Source organism: Sturnira hondurensis, unplaced genomic scaffold (assembly GCF_014824575.4).
Source record: "Sturnira hondurensis isolate 20B ecotype Veracruz unplaced genomic scaffold, ASM1482457v3 Scaffold0024805, whole genome shotgun sequence".
NCBI lineage: Eukaryota > Metazoa > Chordata > Mammalia > Chiroptera > Phyllostomidae > Sturnira > Sturnira hondurensis.
Genome location: NW_028097436.1, coordinates 435,718 through 456,027, shown reverse-complemented (window position 1 = coordinate 456,027; position 20,310 = coordinate 435,718). Strand labels below are relative to the sequence as shown.

The 20,310-nt window shown below is 38.7% G+C and overlaps 1 pseudogene; it reads left to right on the top strand.

The window, feature by feature from the left end:
- Nucleotides 1-20,310, top strand: part of LOC118981863 (proteasome subunit beta type-1-like) — a 181,443-nt pseudogene that overhangs the window by 127,239 nt on the left and 33,894 nt on the right.

Genomic DNA, 20,310 nt, shown 5'->3' with positions numbered 1-20,310 from the left:
TTTCAATCCTATGTTACATGCAGATTCAAACACTAGTTTAAAATCTGTGAGTTCCTAAAATCCAGCTGTTGTCAAGTAGAGTTGCTTGGTTTTGTTTTGTTCTGTTGTTTTTTTCACATTTCTTGATCAGTTTCAGTTTGGGTCACGAGTACATTTTTTGTTTTTTTTTTTTAATTTTGTTTTACCTCAGCCCCTCACCCCTCTCATTTTGCAACCATCACATTGTTCTCTATACTATGAGTCTGGTTCAGCTTTGGTTTGTTTATTCATTTGTTTTATTTTTTTAGATTCCAAATATAAGTGAAATCATACAGTATTTGTCTTTCTTTATCTGACTCCTTTCACTTAGCGTAATACCCTCTAGGTCCACCCATGTTGTCAAAAGTGGCAAGATTTCATTCTTTTCATGACTTAGTAATATTCCATTGTGCACATATACTACAACTTCTTTATCCACTCATCTAAGGATGGACACTTTGGTCACTTGACAGGTGCACCAGCCTGCCATGCCCAAGGAGACAAGTTCACACAGACTACCAAGTCCTGTGGAGGAACAGGGACAGCATAGCTACTTCCTCAAGCAGGGAGCACCTCAGAACAGCCTGGCCACTCTCTCAAGGGGAGAGTGTGCTGACCCTTGCCTAGACAGGCTTTTATCAGGTTTAATTTGCACAGGAATACAAGTAAAACTCACTAATCATTGTCAGGCAGTAAGGATCAAAGGATAGATAGCATACAAAGAACTCTTAGCACTTCTTCTGAGTCAGGGTCTATCAGCTAAAAGGCTACAAAACTTTGGGAAACAAACTCATTTCCTGCTTGGGCCTTTATCATCTAGCTAAGAGCATTCTTAGCAAAGAAGGTTTCACAGGATTTTACACATCCTTTTTCAGGCCTGAGCACCCGGGGAGCCTGCCCTTTCCAGCATGGGGCTGCACTGCCCTCTGTCATTGTTTCAGGCTTAAGTCAGGCAGAGGAGGCAGATAGCCAAGGAATTTTAGGAGACTTCTCATGGACAGACTGAGGACTCAGGCTTCATCAAAGCTGAGGGACAAGGGTCCATCACCCTCTTTCTCCATAGCCCCTCAAGTCCTTTCCTGGGACCTCCACATGATCATGCCTGTCTTAGGTTGTTCCCTCCTTGGGGAATCTTACCCATCATTGGCTAACTGATCAAGCATTGGGGGCCAGTTATGAAAAAAGGAGCAGAAGCAGCATTCCTGCCAGGGAGATAAGCTATGTCTCCTTGGTGGCTTATGATCCAAAGGTCACTCATTCAGCCTTAGCCATGGTGGGGTTACAGCTCCTGAAACCAGGTAGGGCAGTTCCCAATAGTCACCTCCATATCTTGGCTATTTTAATAATGCTGCAGTGAACATAGGGGCATATACATCTTTTTGAATTGGTGTTTTTGTTTTTGTTTTCTTCAGATGAATACCCCAAAGTAGAATTGCTGGGTTCTATGGCAGATCTATTATCAATTTTTTATGGAATCTCCATACCATTTTCTGGAGTGGCTGCAACAATTTACAACTCCACTAACAGTGCACAAGTCTTCCCCCTTTCTCCCCATTCTCCCCAACCCTTGTTATTTGTTGATCTTTTGCTGATAGCCATTCTGACAGGTGTGAGGTATCTCATTGTGATTTTGACTTGCATTTCCCTCATGAATAGTGATATGGAGCATCTTTTCATGCAACTGTTGGCCATCTGTATGTCTCCTTTGGAAAAATGACTATTCAGATCTTCTGCCCATTTTAAAATCAGATTGTTTGCATGTTTTGCTGTTGAGTTGTATGAGTTTTTTTCAGTGGACCACAGTTCAGTCTACATATGCATTCAAACCCTCGTGTTGTTCAAGCACCAACTCTGTGCATGGGAATCCATGTCTATGGAGGTCAACTGTAATCACAGAAGATTTTCAACTACTTAGGAGTAGTTGAAAAGTACTTAGGAGTACTTAGTAGTTGATTACTCCTAACCCCCACATTGTTCAGCCATGACCTGTAAATATTTGTTGAATTAATGGAGCTGTAAAATAAGATATTTCCAATAAATGATTATAGCAAGGCTTTCAAGCCGTGTGTAACTTTCCTCCCAATGCTATGCTGGAGGGACCACCACTGTAGTGAAGCTAGTGGCCTTGCTGCATCTGAGTTCTGGGTTTACTGCCCCTACCCCTGGTTCAACCAAAGCAACTTTGAATTGTGGGGTTCTTGTATTAAATCTCATTTGAAAATGAATTTAAATTCCAAAGTAATGTGTGAAAATCACTGTTCTAGTGGAAGTTGCCTTCAAATCTAAATAGTATTACCCTGATTGCTTGTTCCTTCTCCAAACGAGTAGGTTCTATCTGTAAAATATATTTCAAACTGTCTACAATCCAACTGTCTCCCCAAGGGCATACCTGCCCTTCTTTAATCCATCATTCACACAGCAATGAGAGTCATGTTTGTATAATGTAAATGAGACTATAGCATTGCTTTCTAGCATATTTATCTTCTTTTCCCCTCCCCAGGCAGCTAAACCCTTTTGCAGCTTAGGGCCATCCCCAGAGGTTCATGCCTTTTCTTGGAACCTCCTGGCCCCAGTCTGCAAGGTTGACTTGTCATGTCTCAACTGCTGCCTTTCCTCCCTGAAAAGGCCTGCCTGGGCCATCAGATACATAATAGTTAGTTAGCAAGCCTCCCAGAGTCTTTCTTCTAGTGCCTATTTTTATTGACTTTATCATAATTTTAGTTGTGTGTATATATATATAAATTAATATCATAATTTTAGTTGTGTGTATATATATTTTATTGTTCAATGTCTAATCTCTCTGCTAATTTATAAGCTCTAAGATAGAAACTTTTTCTATGTTGTTCAGCAGAGCCTAGGGGTGTGCCTGATGAATGTAGCAGGCAGTCAGCAAATATTTGTTGCATGAATGCAAGAAGTAACAAGCTCAAATTACAGAGAGTAGAATTACTTTTTAAATGGAGCAGTTTATCAAGGAAGTATCTGAAGTACCAATCAGTGAAAACCTTAAACTCTGGGAAAGGAGTCATAAGAATTTAAAATCTAAATATTCCATTTTTAAATCCCTGGATTAAAGACATTAAGGAAAATAATGTTTCATCACCTCTAACTGTGGACAACTTGACTCAGCTTACCACTAAATTTGTCCTGATTCTCATGAAGCTTTTTTGCATCTCAGGTAGTTCTGTATTTAATACCCAGAACCTCTCTGGATATGACTAGCAACATGGTATGCTTAGGGCTCACATTTGGATTTCTTTGCTGTCTGTGAAACAGTAAATAGCAGAAGGTTTTAAATAACTTATTTATGTAGCAGTGATTTATTGACACTACAAATTGTACACTCCCTGTGCTAAATCACTGTCACAAGAAGGGCTTGCTGGGTAGGATGAGACAGATGACACTCATGAGTCCTTTTGGATTCTTTAAATCCTCTTTTCAAACTAGGAACCTGATAGGTTGTTCTCCACTCAGAACTCTCAGAAAAAAGTTCTCCACTTGCTGAAATACCAGCTTCTCACCTGGCCCTTAGAGACTCTTCCAACTTGCACTTTCCTCCTTTCCATCTCTGGTTTTTTGTTTTTTGTTTTGGTTCTTCTACACGTATCTAATATTTTAATTTGTGTATGATGAACACACAGAATTTTAGGACTAAAAAGGACTTAATAGCAATGTCATCAAGACTTGTTTAATAAATGAAAAAGCTGAGTCCTAGTGAAATTAACTGATAGACACTTAGTAGACAATCTTTTGTTGACTGAGTAAATCCCCCCAAATTATACTCCTACACAGTGGAGTAGTCGAAATTAGAAAGCAGCCTATCTAGTCTTCAAATTTCTAGTATAATCATCATGATGGATAATATTTATTGAATAATTACTATGTGCTGGGCATACACAGAAATAAATTTAATCCTCTGAATAGCCTTATGGGGGAAACTGGAGCACAGCAGAGCATAAGGAATTTGACCCAAGCTGCATAGTTAGTAAGTGGCAGCACGGGGATTTGAACCCCAAAGCCTATATGTATAATTACTAGGTAATGGTGCCCATATATGTGTAGCCATCTACATCTCCCAAACCTTGGCACCTTCTTTCATATCATCTCTTCATCTTGAATGTTCTTCATCCAATTTCTCTCTCTCTTCTCCTGCCCAGCATCATCATTCTTCACAGACCACCTTAACAACTATCTCCTCCAAGAAGCACTTCATAGCTTTCTTTAATGCAGGGTGCTGTATGGGTCTGGATGTGCAGATCTGCTATTGTCTTCGCAGCAGTTCCATGGCTGAAGTTCCACAGCAGTTCCACAGTTCTGAAGGCTGAGAAGTCCAAGATCAAGGTGCTAGCAAGAGCTCTCCTCTCTTGTAGGTCCTCTCGCTGTGAGCTCAGGTGACCTTATTTCCATGCACCTAGAGATAGGGAGAGCCCCCTCTGGTGTCTCTTCCTAAGAGGGAGCTAATCCATGCTATTTACCCTTGTCTTCTAAAAGTCTTATCTGTAAATATAGTCACTTTGGGGGTAGAGATTCAACGTATGAATTTTGGAGGGACATAGTTCAGTCCACAGCATGAGGCATGTACTCCTCAGTTGGCCACAATCTCCGTAACTCCCTGCTTCCCTGACACTGGCTGAAGTTGGGGCTATCCATCACTACATGTGGGCTGCTGTACTCCTTAGGGTAGAAGTAAGAGGAAGTGAAATCATTACTGAGCATTTGTCTCTATCAAATGTGAGAAAGTACAGTGGAGACTAAGAAGGCCAGGAGTGTCAAGCAAAATGGAAGATACATATTTTGGTGGAAGTAAACAATATTTTTGCATGTTTATATGCAAACTGAATGTGACTTTGTCAAAGAATGAAACTTAAGGCACCATTATGAAACAAGCCGCAGGAAGGGGCCATGCCTGGTTTGCTTTCCACAGTCAGGTCATCTGCTAGGTCCTGTAGGTATTTGAGTCTGAGATCCCTGCTCAATTCTCTCTTGACCCCTACAATTCTTGCCTCCAAAGAAGATGCACTGCCAATCTTCACAATCATGCAGATATGTAAACAATGACATGAACTAGCAGCTGCCCACAAACCTCCAACACTAGCAACAAAACCCTGAGCATGCATTGCTTTTTTCTGCTCCTAGAAATTGCTTTAGGTCTGTGGAATTGCTACTCTTTGGGAAATAAATCACTATCCCTTCTTTCTATGAGCATTGCAGACACCATTTAATCTGTTTCCCTGCCTTATGTACACAGTGCAGTGTAACTGATGGAGGCCAAGTCCCTGTGTTGCAGGGGGACCAAAGCAGAGCTGGCTAAACTGGCTGCCCTGTCTGACTCTTCAGCTCAGAAGGAAGCCAGGATATTTGTGTTTGCTCATTTCTTTTCCCAAACAGGAGTTTGTTGCTTGCTGCAATGCAACAAGCTATGAATTCAAAGTAGGATAGAACAGTTCAACGAGTGATGTTCCAGGTGAATGTCCAGTTTTAGCCTGTGGCTCCAGAGGGTCTAAAGACACAGAATGGAGGGACAGAGTACACAGGGGAAACTGGTTCCTGTAGAGCTTCCAGATTTTCCTGTGTCTAAGAAATTCTGAAAATAATAACATTTCTAGAGGCAAATCAACCCTCTTTTCAAGGCAAATAAAAAGGGATGCCTGTCCTACTATGTGCAAATGTAGTAAGCAATAGTTCCAAAGTGAACAGAACATGAACATGTTACTCCCTAAGTCCTAGGTTTCCTTTTTATTCTTGGCACATGGTGCACAGCAAACACCTTCTTTGTCTTACTTGATCAATTGTGAAAAGGCAAGGTCAGCTTTGGTGAGGCTACTGTTGGGTCCCGGGGGCAGTTTCCTTTGCCTGGTGTCATTGAACTTTTGCCACAGTGACAGTGCCATGCCCCCATTTACTGTGAGAATATTTGCCATAGTCTAAAACAAAAAGGAACCAGCCAGAATTTTTTGTAACTCAGCTGATGCTATGCTGTAGTAACTACTTTTTCTTGCAGTATTTATGATGCCTACGGGTACCATGGCCATCATCTCAGAGTGAGGTAATTTCTGAGCTCTTCCATGGGATTTTACTGAGTGCTTTGCACAATTCCATCTCACTGAACCCTTCACCAAGCTAATGAAGACAGAAACCAGGGGAGTTTGTTATTCCCTGAGATTCCAGAGCTCTCAGTGCTGGGCCTGAGACTGACTCAGACCTCATTGTTCATTCACTCATTCATTTATTTTTTTTCTTTCTTTGTTTATGCTTTTTTTTAGTTGTGGAAAAGCTCTTAAGATGAGACATGCCCTTTTAACACATTTTAAATATACATTATTGTTGACTATAGGAGAAGTGTTGTGCATCAGATTTCTAGAGCTAATTCATTGTGCCTGTCCTTCATTTCATTATATTCAATAAATACAGAGTTGATGATGTCTCTCTAAATCCAAAGCCTCTTCACCTGATCCTGAGATAGTCTTCCTTTTAAGTATTTTTTTAGAGAGTCAATCAATGTCAGAGTAATGTCTTGGCTTCTACACAACTTGGTGTTGTAAAAATGATGGCTATTGGAGTTGTTACCAAAAGTCACCCACTATGAAGCAATCTGAACAGGCCAAGCTAGGAAAATACCCAGTGACATGGAAGTGTCATCAGTCTGTTGGTAATGACAGATTATCTGACTATATGCTGGTCAATCTCACACAAACCATTAGGAAATGCCAGCTTGCCCTCCAGAGTCCTTTGTTCCATTTGCAGACTATGAAAGTTAGAATGCAAGGCAAGCAGGAAGAAAAGACAAATACCATATGATCTCACCTTTAACAGAAACCTAATCAACAAAACAGACAAACAAACAAAATATAACCATCGACACTGAAACTGAGAACAGGCTGACAGTGACCAGAGGGAAAAGAGGAGGGGATTTCAGGGGAAAAGAGTGAAGGGTTTGCAGGAACAAGTGTAAAGGACACATGGACAAAAACAAGGAGGGGATGGAAATGGGAGGGATGTGGGGAGGGCTGTGGGGTGGGCTGGGATGGGGTAAAAGGCAGAAAACTACTTGAACAACAATTAAAACTAAAAAAAAAGGAATGAGATGCTTACAAACTCCATAAAGGTTGCTAGTGGATTTTGTTTGGATCTGTTTTGGTTTTCTCTAGCCTGTCTTCCTATTTCAGTGAGCCAAAAAAAGTGCAGAGAAATTAAGCTAATAAGAACCAGAAAGACATTTTGAAGGTAATAAGATAGAACTCAAATTGGCCTCAAGCCCATTCACTTTCTTTAGCAAAAAGAAAATTGAGGGACTTAAAGGACAATAAATTCTTTCTTATTAGTATGTTGCAATCTTAATACTACTTACACATAGATATTTCTTTGTATTTTTGATGAATAACATATGACACCTTCTAGAATATCAAATTAAAAATTAATTTTTTATAGATAAGTGAAAGCAGATCATTTTACAGGAGAAAATCTATCTGATGGAGTTACAGTAAATTGACACACACACTTTTATTTAACAATGATTGTAACAGCAAACTCTTTTCCTCCCTAGGCCTGAGATCACATCAAGACATCAACTACCTGGGTCCTTCCTACATCACAGGGGGAATGGTATGAAGCATCACAGTGCTTCATAAATGATGGACACACAAAAAACCACTCTTATTAGGACACAGTAACCTGCTTGGGTTTTGAACAGTGTGCATGTGTTTGCCGCTCAGAAAGAAAAGGAGACTTGGCTTCTGAGAAAATTCATTTTAGGTTTTCTGGCAAGTCTTATTAAATTCAGACATTAGTCCCACAGCCACACTGTGCTTTAAAAAAGCGTACTGAATGGCATATCCAACTTTAGATTTTAAAAAATCCATAGTTATCACCGACTCTGTGATCACTGAGCCTGAAGCAAAGTATAGGAGAAAGTGGTGCAGATGTCTCTGTCAGCAAAGAAATTGAGCCAAGGACTTCCTGTTTGCCCTGTGAGAAGGAGGGTTGGTAAGGCTGAAATGAAAAGGAGACCAGACTAGGAAACTAACCCTTGATGAAACTACCTATTTGTATGAAAAGTTTTGAAAAGGAAGAAAAATACAAAGGAAAACATTGCTCAAAATTCACCTTTCAAAAATGACTACAGTTGTCTCATATGGTTCTTTCCCACCAATCTCTTTACCATGTTCTTTATATTTTCAATAGGATTTATAAAATCACTTGCACCTTTGTGTTTGTTTCCAAACTGACATAAGTAAATTGAAAGGAATTTATGGGAAACAAAGTGAAAACAGCCCATTGTCTAATCACAGAGAAATACCAATGGTTTTCACACTGCACCTGACTACTGTGCGCCCCAGGCCGCTCTCCTAAGCACCCATCATGCACGAGCTCATGTCAGGTGGACAGTCTAGCAGTCAGGTGAATGTGGTTGTTTTCATTTTAAACAGCAGGAAACTGAGGTTCAGAAAGATTAGGCTGGGGAATGTGCCAGGTTAGTGAGATTATGAGGACTGTCCTTATCTGGCAGTATCTGTTCAGACTGCATGAGAGGAGGTTTCTACACTTTTTCTGAAAAAAAAAAATCACCTGAATACATGTTATTTATTGAAATGGGATTATTTCCATTACCATTTGTAAATTCTCCATTTTAATTTGAAAATACACAGTGAACATTTTGTGCCACAAAATATTCTTTCCCAAAATCACTTTTAATGTCTGTAATGTTTCCATTTGTTGATATACCATAATTTAATTAGCTATTTCCTATTTTAGTCGGTTCTAATTATTTGCTTTAACAAGCAATGATAGAAAGAAATTTACATAATTAAATGATAAGAATTTCACATCTACATCTTATAGAACCATAATTTATAGATGTGAAATGCTAGCATGAAAGTTCGTACAAGTTTGGCAAAGTTTGCCAAATTAGTTTCCAACAGTTGTACCAATTTAAATTTGAATCAGTGATGTGTGTTCCTGCCCCTTCAACCAAATGGAGCATTACTGTTAATATTTTCCAACTGACTTTTCTCATTTACTTAGAATATAATTCAGACATTGGCACATGACCCAAGCTGGGTGCCTGGGTTTTCAACTGAAGCAAATGATTACTCCCCGGCATTTGTAATCTGGGTGGTGAGAGCAAGTTATATTGGCGCTGCTGGTTCTCACCTTCCTGGTCACAGGGAGGAAGCCCACCTGAAGAGGGAGAAGAGGAGGGCCACGTATAGAGGTGTGGTGAGGGAAAGGAAGAAGCAAGAAATCTTAGCAATGTGGACTTTGACTCTGCCTGCATTTAGTCACACTGGTTTTCCTAGTTATGGGAACCAATAAATGCCTTTCTTTTTGGACTAAACTGGTTTGGGTTTCTGCCTTAGCACTTCATGTCTAAGTGCTTCATAAATGATAAAGGGGACATAATAATTTGAAGCAGTGGAAAAAAGCATCACTTCTTTTAATATTACTCCCCCCAAAACTCCTGATCTAAATTTCCTTATCTATAAAGTGGAAATCATAATACTCACTCTACCTATTTTACAGGATTTATTTATAGATAAGGGAATAAAAACACATGAAATCTGAAAATACTGTAAAGATGGAATGTATTAATTTAGTAAATGGCATATTTATTTTTATTAGCTTTGTATACCTTCTTTGAAAGAAATAACTTTCATGTTTGTATCTGTGCTACAGTCTCCTAATACGTTCATTATGGCTCATAAAAGTGTTTTATAATTAGATTTCTATAAGGTCAACCTTATTGAGAAGTGTTAGAAAGGAATTGACTTGTGTTGTTTCTTTATATTCATGTAAAATTCACTACAAGAAGAAAAATTATTACTGTGGTATTTTATTACCGTAAGCTGCCCCATTCAAAATTTATCAGTGTAGAAATATCTCAGTTAAATAGCAGTTTCAAATGTCACATCAAACTAGATGATATCCAAGTGTCAGGGTACTGCAAGGTGTCTAAGTGTTTAATGTATTCAAAAGATTGCTTTCACTCCTCAGTGAGCTCTTCACAGTGGTCCAGAGTCCATACTTCTGAAGAACAGCACAGATCATTGGAAATGATTGTTACATGTTTAATTCCCCATGTGTTAAAATAATCAGTGTATATGAGAAGAATTTCTATTAGTTGATTAACACAAAAGATTTGTGTCTATTGTTTTATTTTTTAATTATTTTATTATTGTTCAATTACAGTCATCTGCATTTTCCCCCACCACTCCCCCCAGACAAACCCACCCTCCTTCCTCCTTTGCTTCCACCATCCCCCTTGGTTTTGTCTGGGTATCCTTTATGTATATTCCTGAAAACCCTTTCCCCCATGATCCCCTCCCACCTCCCCTCTGGTTACTGTCAGATTGTTCTTAATTTCAATGTCTCTCATTATATTTTGCTCGATTGCTTGTTTTGTTGATTAGTTTCCAGTTAAAGGTGAGATCATATGGTATTTGTCCTTCACTGCCTGTCTTATTTCACTTAGCATAATGCTCTCCAGTTCCATCTATGCTGGTGCAAAGAGTAGGAGCTCCTTTTTTCTCTCTGCTGCATAGGAATCCATTGTGTAAATGTACCATAGTTTTTGGATCCACTCATTTACTGATAGGCACTTAGGCTGTTTACAGCACTTGGCTATTGTAAATTCTGCTTCTATAAAACACTGGGGTGCATAGGTTCTTTTGAATTGGTGTTTCAGGGTTCTTAGTATATATCCCTGCAGTGAAATTGCTGGACCAAAAGGGAGTTTGATTATTAGTTTTTTGAGGAATACCTTGCTGTTTTCCACTGTGGCCGCACCAGTCTGCATTCCCACCAACAGTGCACTCGGGTTCCCTTTTCTCCACATTCTCTCCAACACATGTTGTTTGTTGATTTGTTTATGATGGCCACTTGACCGATGTGAAGTGGTATCTCATTGTGGTTTTATTTTGCATCTGTCTGATGACTAGTGATGTTGAACATCTTTTCATATGTCTCTGGGACCTCTGTATGTCCCCCTTGGAGAATTGTTTGTTCAAGTCTTTTGCCCATTTTTTAATTGGGTGATTTTTCTTCCTGGAGTTGAGCCATGTGGGGCCTTTGTATATTTTGGAGATCAAACCCTTGTCTGAGGTATCATTGGCAAATATGTTTTCCCATATAGGTTCTCTTTTCATTTTAATGCTGTTTTCTTTAGCTGCTCAGAAGCTTCTTAATTTGATGGCATCCCATTTGTTTATTCTTTCCTTTATGTCCCTTGCTCTAGGGGACATATCAGTGAAGATGTTGTAGTGTAGAATGTCTGAGATTTTCCTGCCTGTGTTTTTCTCTAGGACTTTTATGGTGTCACGACTTATATTCAAGTCTTTTATTCGCCTTTAATTTATTTTTGTGTATGATGTAAATTGGTGATCGAGTTGCATCTTTTGGCCTGTAGCTGTCCAGATCTCTCAACACCATTTGTTGAAGAGGCTATTTTTACTCCATTTTATGCTTCTTCTCTCTTTGTCAAATATTAATTGACCATAGAGACTTTGCTTTATTTCTTGGCTCTCTGTTCTGTTCCATTTGTCTATGTGTCTGTTCTTATTGCCAGTACCAGGCTGTTTTGATTACAGTGACTTTGTAATACAGTTAGAGATATCAAGTATTGTGATCCTTTCTACTTTGTTCTTCTTTCTCAAAATTGCTGCAGGTATTTAGGGTCATTTATGGTTCCATATAAATTTCTGCAATGTTTGTTCTATATCTGTGAAATATGTGATGGGTATTTTAATAGGGATTGCATTGAATCTATAAATCACTTTAGGTGATATGGCTATTTTGATGATGTTAATTCTTCCAATCCATGAGCATGATACATGCTTCCATTTGTCTGTGTCTTTCTTAATTTCTTTCTTCAGTGCTGTATAGTTTTCTGAGTACAGGTCTTTTACCTCCTTGGTTAGGTTTATCCCTAGGTACTTTATTTTTCTTGTTGCTATATCAAGTGGGATTTTTTTCCTGACTTCTGTTTCTTATGTTTCAGTGTTGGTGTACAAAAATGCCTTTGATTTCTGAGTATTGACTTTTTATCTGGCTGTTTTGACAAATTAATTTATTAGGTTGAGTAGTTTTTTGGTGGAGTCTGTAGGATTTTCTATGTACCCTATAATCATGTCATCTGAAAACAATGATAGTTTTGTTTCCTCCTTTCCAATTTGGATTCCTTTTATTTCTTTCTCTTGTCTAATTGGGGTGGTTAGGACTTCTAATACTATGTTGAATAGGAGTGGTGAAAACGGGCATCTTTTGTCTTGTCCTGATCTTTGTGGGAAAGATTTTCGTTTTTACTCATTAAGTATGATGTTGGCTCTAGGTCCCTTGTATATGGCCTTTATTAGGTTGAGTAATGCTACCCCTCTTCCCATTTTTCTAAGTGTTTTTATCATAAATGGGTGCTGTACCTTATCAAATACTTTTTCTGCATCTATTGATATGATCATGTGATTTTTGTCTTTCATTTTGTTTATGTGATATTTTACATTTATTGATTTGCAAATATTGTACTGTTCTTGCATCCCTTGAATGGATTCCACTTAATGATGTATTATGATCTTTTTAACATATTCCTGGATGTGGTTTTCCAATATTTTGTTGAGTATTTTAGATTTATGTTGATCAGCAATATTGGCCTAAAGTTTACTTTCTTTGTTCTGTCTTTATCTGATTTTGGGATTAGGATGATACTGGCTTCATGAAAAGAGTTGGAAGTCTTCCCTCTTCTTGAATTTTTTTGGAATAATCTATGAAGAGTAGGGGTTAGTTTATCCTTAAATGCTTTGTAAAATTCTCTTGTGAAACCATCTGGTCCAGGGCTTTTGTGTGCCCAGTTTTTTTGATTAGCACTTCAATTACATCAGCTTTATTGGTCTTCTCAGGCTTTCTCCTTCTTCATTCAGTTTTGGAAGATTATATTTTTCTAGAAATTTATCCATTTCACCTAGGTTTCCAAAATTTCTTGGCACACAATTCTTTATAGTAATTTCTTACAGTCCCTTCTATTTCTGTGGTATCAGTTGTAATCTCTCCTCTTTAATTCTGATTACATTTATTTGGGTCTCTCTCTTCTTTTCTTGATGAGCCTACTTAAAGGCTTGTTGATTTTGTTTATCTCTTCAAAAAACTATCTCCTAAATTCATTGATCCTTAGAATTGTGCTTTTAGTATCTATGTCATTTAATTCTGCTCTGATCTTGGTCATTTACTTCCTTTCACTTGCTCTGGGCTGTCTTAGTTGTTGTTCCTTGAGTTCTTGTAAGTGTAGGGTTAGGTTGTTTATTTGAAATGTTTCTAACTTTCTTAGGTAGGCCTGCATTGCTATGAACTTCCCTCTCAGGACCGCCTTTGTTGTGTCCCATAAGTTTTGCATTGTCATGAGTTTATTTTCATTTGTTTCCAGAAACTTTCTGCTTTCTTCCCTAATTTCATTCTTGACCCATTTGTTGTTTAATAGCATGCCATCCAATCTCCATGATTTTGAGTGTTTTGGGTTTTTTTCCTTGGGGTTGGTTTCCTGTTTCAGTCCCTTGTGGTCTGAAAAAAATTCTTGGTATTATTTCAATTTTCCTGAATATGTTGAGACTCATTTTGTGTCCTATCATGTGGTCTGTCTTTGAAAATGCTCTATGTGCATTTGAAAAGAATGTGTATTTAGCTTCTTTGGGATAAAGGGCTCTATATATATCAGTTAAGTCTATCTCATTTAGGGAGTTGTTCAATGCTACAATATCTTTGTTGATATTTTGTTTGGGAGATCTGTCCACTTTTGACAGTGGGGTGTTAAAATCCCCTACCATAATTGTGTTGCTGTCAATATCTTTCTTAAAGTCTTCTAAAATTTTCTTTATATATTTGGGTTCTCCTACGTTAGGTGCATTTATATTTACAAGGTTAATATCTTCTTGGTGGATTCTTCCCTTGAGTATTATGAAGTGACCTTCTGGGTCTCTCTTTATGGCTTTTTCTGAAGTCTATTTTGTCTGATATGAGTATTGCTACCTGGCTTTTTTTCTTGTCGGTTTGCTTGGAAAATTTGTTTCCAGCCCTTCACTTTTAGTCTGTGATAGTCTTTTGTCCTGAGGTGAGTCTCCTGTAGGCAGCAAATGTGTGGGTCATGCTTTCTTATCCATTCAGCTATTCTATGTCTTTTGATTGGAGCATTTAATCCATTTACATTTAAGGTTATTATTGATAGGTACTTATTCATTGCCATTTTTGTACCTGTGTTCCTCTCTGTCTCTCTTTTTTCCTTCCTTTCCTTAGAGCAGTCCTTTTAGCATCTCTTGCAGAGCTGGTTTGGTGGAGGAGTATTCTTTTAGACTTCTTTTGTCTTGGAAGCTCTTTATTTGGCCTTCTATCTTGATTGAGAGCCTTGCTGGATAAAGTAGCCTTGGTTGTAGGCCTTTGGTTCTCATGACTTGGAATATTTCTTTCCCTTCTCTTCTTGCTTGGAGCATTTCAAATGAGAAGTTAGTAACTAACTTTATTGGGGCTCTCTTGTGTGTAACTTCCTTTTTCTCCCTTGCTGCCTTTAAGATTCTCTATTTATCTTGGAATTTTGCAATTTTAATGATGCTATGTCCTGACGTGGGCCTCTTTGTGTTCCTCTTCATTAGGACCCTCTGTGTTTTCTGGATTTGTGTGACTTTTCTCTGATCAAATTAGAGAAGTTTTCCCTCATTAGTTTTTCAAATAGGTTTTCTGTCCCATGTTCTTCTTCTTCTTTTTTTGGTATCCCTATTATATGAGTATTATTACATTTCATATTGCCTTGCTTTTCTCTTAATCCCTCTTCATTCTTTCTTAGCCTCTTTTCCTTTTCTTGCTCTTTCTGGGTGTTTTTTTCTACTTTGTCCTCCGACTCACTGATCCAGTCTTCTGCTTCATCAACCCTGCTTTTGATTCCTTCCACTGTGTTCTTCAGTTCAGAAATTGTGTTCTTCATTTCCTCTTGGCCCTTGCTGATAGTTTCTATTTCCTTTTTCATGCCGATATAGTTTGCAGTGAGTTTATTTTAGTTCCCCTGTAGTTTCTGGTAGCTCATTGTGAGCTCATTAAAATTCCTGATAACCAGTGCTTTGAATTCAGTATCTGATAGCTGACTGGCCTCTATTTCATCTAGCATTCTATCTGAGGCTTCCTCCTTTCCTTTCATTTAGGGATTGTTTCTTTGTCTTCCCATTATTTGTGAGACTCTTCTTGTTAGCGTCAGATTCTTAAATTGATCTGTTCTGACTCTCTGGGTGTATGGTGTGAACTTCTGTGGTGGAATGTCTGTGGAATTCAGTGGTGCGGTCTCCTTCGGTTATCCTGGTGTTCTCTGCTTCCACCTACTTACTTTTGTGTGTGTGTGATCAGTTGGAGGGAAGGCAAAATGGTTTATGACAGCGGGAGAGTATTTTGTGATATTTACAGTCACAGGTGGTAGAGAAGAGATAGAAGATCTTTAGGCTATATATAGTGTTAACAGTAATCTTCAACCCAACTTGCCACTTTTAAGAGAGGATGGACAAAATAGAAGTCTCTTGTTGGAGAGGGAAGGATTGTAATTTGGATCTAGAAAGCAGTGAGGTTGTGGGCAGTCAGATTCTGAGATAAGGTGAGTTTAAAGGATAGTAAATAGGTGTAGTGTGTGAGCAAACAGAGTTAATCACTCCAGTAATAGAATTCAGGAAACTGTGAAGAGGACTAAGATTCAGGAGATGTGTTGTGAAGTATTTATAGTTGTATAGAACAGCTATTATTTACAATAATATTAGAGCAACAATCATATGACAGAGTCTATGTGATCTGGATAACATGAATAGGGGGTATAGAACTTTGGGTAGTGTGCTAAACAAAAACAAGTGGCGTGAAGTGTAGAAAAATGACAATGCATTGTGGAGGAGAGAACAGGAGAAACCTGTCAAATGATACAATATAACCAGCCAAGGCAAAGAAGGCTATATAGAAAGAGGAGGAATACAAAGATATTATTAAAATATAAAAGAAGTGAGAATAAAAATAATAATAATACAAATATGCCACAACTTGTGGCTTCTCTGCTATAGCAAAGTGAAATTTGTCTCTCTTTCTCTACTGTTGGTATGACCCTTCTTTGGGTCCAACTCTGGTCTCTTTGCAGTTCCAAATTGTGTCACTTGTGGGTAAAAGAAAAAAAAAGGCAGGAGAAGGGAGGAAAAAGCTGTAAGTTTGGAAAGAAAGGAAAAATGAATGAAACAGAAAAGAAAAAAGAGAGATAAAAAGTATTTAAAGATAAAACAATAATAAAATTTAAAAGATAAAAGATTAGTTTTAAAAAGTGAGAAATATCTCTTGTTGGTTTCAAACTGGCCAAACTGGTTTTTCTGGCTGTAGCAGGCTGAGGGGCGATTGGTGTGGACTTTATGTGAGCACTCTCCCCAGAGCCAACCTGGTGCCTCTCCCCAGCGCCCCATGAAAGGGATCTAGGTCTTCCTCACAGCACTCTTTTCCCTGGGGTTTATCACTGTGGGCTGGGTTGCAGGGCACGCATGCGTGTGCGTGCAGGCCAGGCTGCTTGGGTCCCCTGGTTTCCGGTGCAGACACGTCCCAGTTCTGTGGGGGAACTCCAGGCCTTCTGCCCAATCTCGGGTTCACTGCCAGGCTGGGTGGGGAGCAGGCCAAGCAGCTGTCACAGAAGAATCCTTCAGTTTTCTTTCCAAAACCTTTCTCCTTTAGAAAGCCTGCCTCTCAGCACAGCTTAATCCCCCAGCCAGATCAGTGACTATCAGAGTCAGAGCCCCACCTCTCAATTGCACCTCTCAATTCTCCGGGGCTGACCACAGAGTCCGAGGTTGATCTCTGCCCTTTGTCCTTAGTACCCTCTCTGCAAACTCTGCAAACAAGTCACTCTTGGCCCCCAACCTTGCTTGGCTGGGGAGGGAGGGAGCTGATAACCTAGCTCTCTCCCAAGGACCCTTCAGCAGGCTGGGGGCTCCCAAAGAGTCTGCAGGAGATGCACCAGGAGCTGGGCCTGAGCGCCTCGCTGGCTGAGGTGCGCTGTGCGCCATGCACCGGGCTCTGCGCCAGCCATAGCCCCTGCTGCTCCTGTCTTTGCTCCAGTCCCTGAGACTCTACTGTACTGCAGCCATCTCCTTACCATCTGGCTTTTCCGTGACCATTACAATTTCTGGTCACTTATTTTCATGTATGCTGGGGAACTGTTGGCTGTTTGCATCGTTCCTCCATAGATTGGCCAGGATTTTCTCCCATGTGTATGGGGAAATGGAATCCTCTCCAACCTACTCCGTTGCCATCTTGGAAGCCTAATAATTTAGCATTCATTCTGAGGCTTCCTCCTTCTTTTTCATTTGAGGATTGTTTCTTTGTCTTCCCATTGTTTGTGACACTCTTCTTGTTAGCCTCTGCTTCTGAAATTGATCTGTTCTGACTCCCTGGGTTTATGTTGTGAACTTCTATGGCAGAATATTTGTAAGATTCAGTGGTGCAGTCTCCTCAATCGCCCAAGCTTGCTGGTCTTGGGCTGTTGTTTATGTTGACTCTCTGAATGTCTTTGGGTTTTGATTGTTGTTGGGTGTTTTTTGGTGGATCCTTCTCTCCAGCTGGTTAACTAAGGATCACTCAGTCTACCACATCTTGTATTCTATTTTGCAGGGGTGGACAGGTTGTACTGAAGCTGGTTCTTCAGTCTCTACAAGATTTTGAGGCTTCTCTCTCTCTATTGTTCAGTTGTTCATTCTGGGTAGTTTCTCCACTATTTATCTGTATTTCCAGATTGGTCCTGGGTGGAGGTTAGTGTGGCTTCCACTCCCTCCTTTACCTTCATTCGTTGTTATCTGTTGGTTGTTCCTTTGTTGATGGGTTTCCTTTTCCTGCAGGCATACTGGTGTTTACAGCTCCCACCTACTCATCTGATTTTTCAATGGCCTTCAATCTTCATATATGTTGGAATACTGTTGGGTGTTCACTCTGTTCCTCAGAAGATCAATTAGGTGTTCCACCCATGGTCAGTGGAAGTGGACTCTGTTCCCACCTATCTTGCCATATCTTCTCCCTATTATTTTATTTTAATGCCACCAGAAATACTGGTTCTGCTTATTCTCTTTTTTTAAAAAAACCTTTGTTTGAGTCATACTTAGTGTTTGCTGAAGAACACCATGATGTTTTAACATAACAGGCATCTTTATCTTATTTGTTAAGAATTAAGTAAAGTTATTAAAGATTTACATGTAAAAATATGTAGCCACTATTCTGAATGTGGGATGCAATCTGAAGCTTCTTCCCATGTGTTTCCTGCTATCTCTACTGAAGGCATTCCAACCTCCCAAAGGAAGATGGATGGCAATAGTTGGATCCCTGCTCTGAAGGACTCAGACAGGCTGCACACAGGACACACAAGTGTCCCAGCCCAAAGCCTCACTGTGCTTTACATGTGTGGTTTTCTTTGTATGCATTTTGTTTGTCTGTATGCTTGCTTGTTTATTTTATATGTAAGATTATACATTCTTATATATAATCCCTTTTAAACCTTGAAATCATTCCCAGGAGAGGAAATGAAGTTTATATTGCCATGTTTGATGGTAAAAAACAAAAACAGTCCATGGTCCTTTTCATCTCCTCTGTGGTTGGTCAATAAAGAGGTTTAATTATTTGTATCTGTGACTGGCATGCTATATTCAGATTAAATAAATCTTTTTTTCAACAACTGTTATATGTCTAACACCATGTTCTCACTTATTCTACCTCAATGTGACAATAACTTCACAAAATTATTATTTCTTTCATCATTTTGTGTTAAGAAAGTTGAGGTTTAGTTTGTCAAAATAACCAGCACTGAGATTAAGGTTATTTGTTCAAAGCCACACAACAAAAAATATTCAATGCGAGTATTTCAAACCTATGGTGTTTTCTCTTTTGACTCTCTTCATTCTGATCCCCCAAATTCTGAGTAGTTGAAAGGATCACAGGTGACATCTATAATGAATCTCAAAGACATTGTACTGATCAAAAGAATCCAGACACCAAAAACTACATGTTGTGTGAATCATGTACATGAAATCCATACACAGGCCAAACTGCTCTGTGTTTAGAAATTTCTAAATAATTTCCAAAGTAGGAATTTCTACTTTGGTTTAGAAAACACAAAATAGTACATTTAATATCAATAATCTCTTTGAATACAACCTTGGGTGGAGCCACTGTTTTAGTCAGTAAAAAGATTCGGGAAAAACATGAGTTATTAGACACAGTCTCCAGAGATTTAAAATTTTACTTAGAATCTGTGTTCAAGTAGTAATGATGATATTAATGATATTAAACCTTTACTGAACACATTATAAGCACTAGACATGGAGTTAAATGCTTCACTACCTTTTCCCAGTTCATTCACACTGCCACTCAGTGGGATGGGTAATCCTTGCCTAGTTCAGTATGTAGGGCAGAATTAATGAGAAAATGGAAGGAAATGAACAACAGTATTGAATGGCTAACATTAACTTTTGTCTCTTTCTACTCTTGTATTTTCTGGGTGTTCTGTACTGAGTATGGATTGCTTTCTAAGTAATATATGCATTCTAAAATAAACAAAATATAAATTTGGAATTGAACTCCAAGATATCTTGGAAATTGAAAAAAGAAATCAGGTTTGGACAATGCAGATAGCCTATTTCAGTGTGGTTGACTAAAACTACATTTTACCCTCAGAAAGCTCAATATACACACAAATTTGTTATCTTCTGGCTTGAAGGGAAGTATTTAACAGCGTTCCTACTATGTAAAATTAGAATTGAAGGATTAGGCCATTGGCTATAATAACCAAGCCCATTTGACCCATTCCTCTTAGGTCTGATGTTCTGTGCCTAAAACTTGATTGAATCTGATTAACAAGTGTCATGATAGCATACCATGTCCCTGAAGAATAAAACTGATAATTTTGCAATAGAATTTCTTTAGTTTATATTAATGGCTGAAGATTAAATACACAGAGGCTACTCCCAACACTTCCTGTGGTCAAAGTTTCACAAACAAGAAAGTCAGTCAAGCATCTGGAACAGGTATCAATTCCAACAGCTGTCCCCAACAATGGTTTGAGAGTTAGTGAAAGTTTATTTTCTGGAAGAACAATTTACAAATTGTTAAAATGTCATAAATTTTAAAACTAAATCATACCCACAAGCCCTACTGCTCTTCCCTTCTCATCCTTCTCAAGCATTGACTCATTTATCCAGGCAAAGTAATTCACTCAAGTTTTGCTCACTATACACCAAACACTATAGAGAAAAATATCAAAGTAGCATCTACAAACCC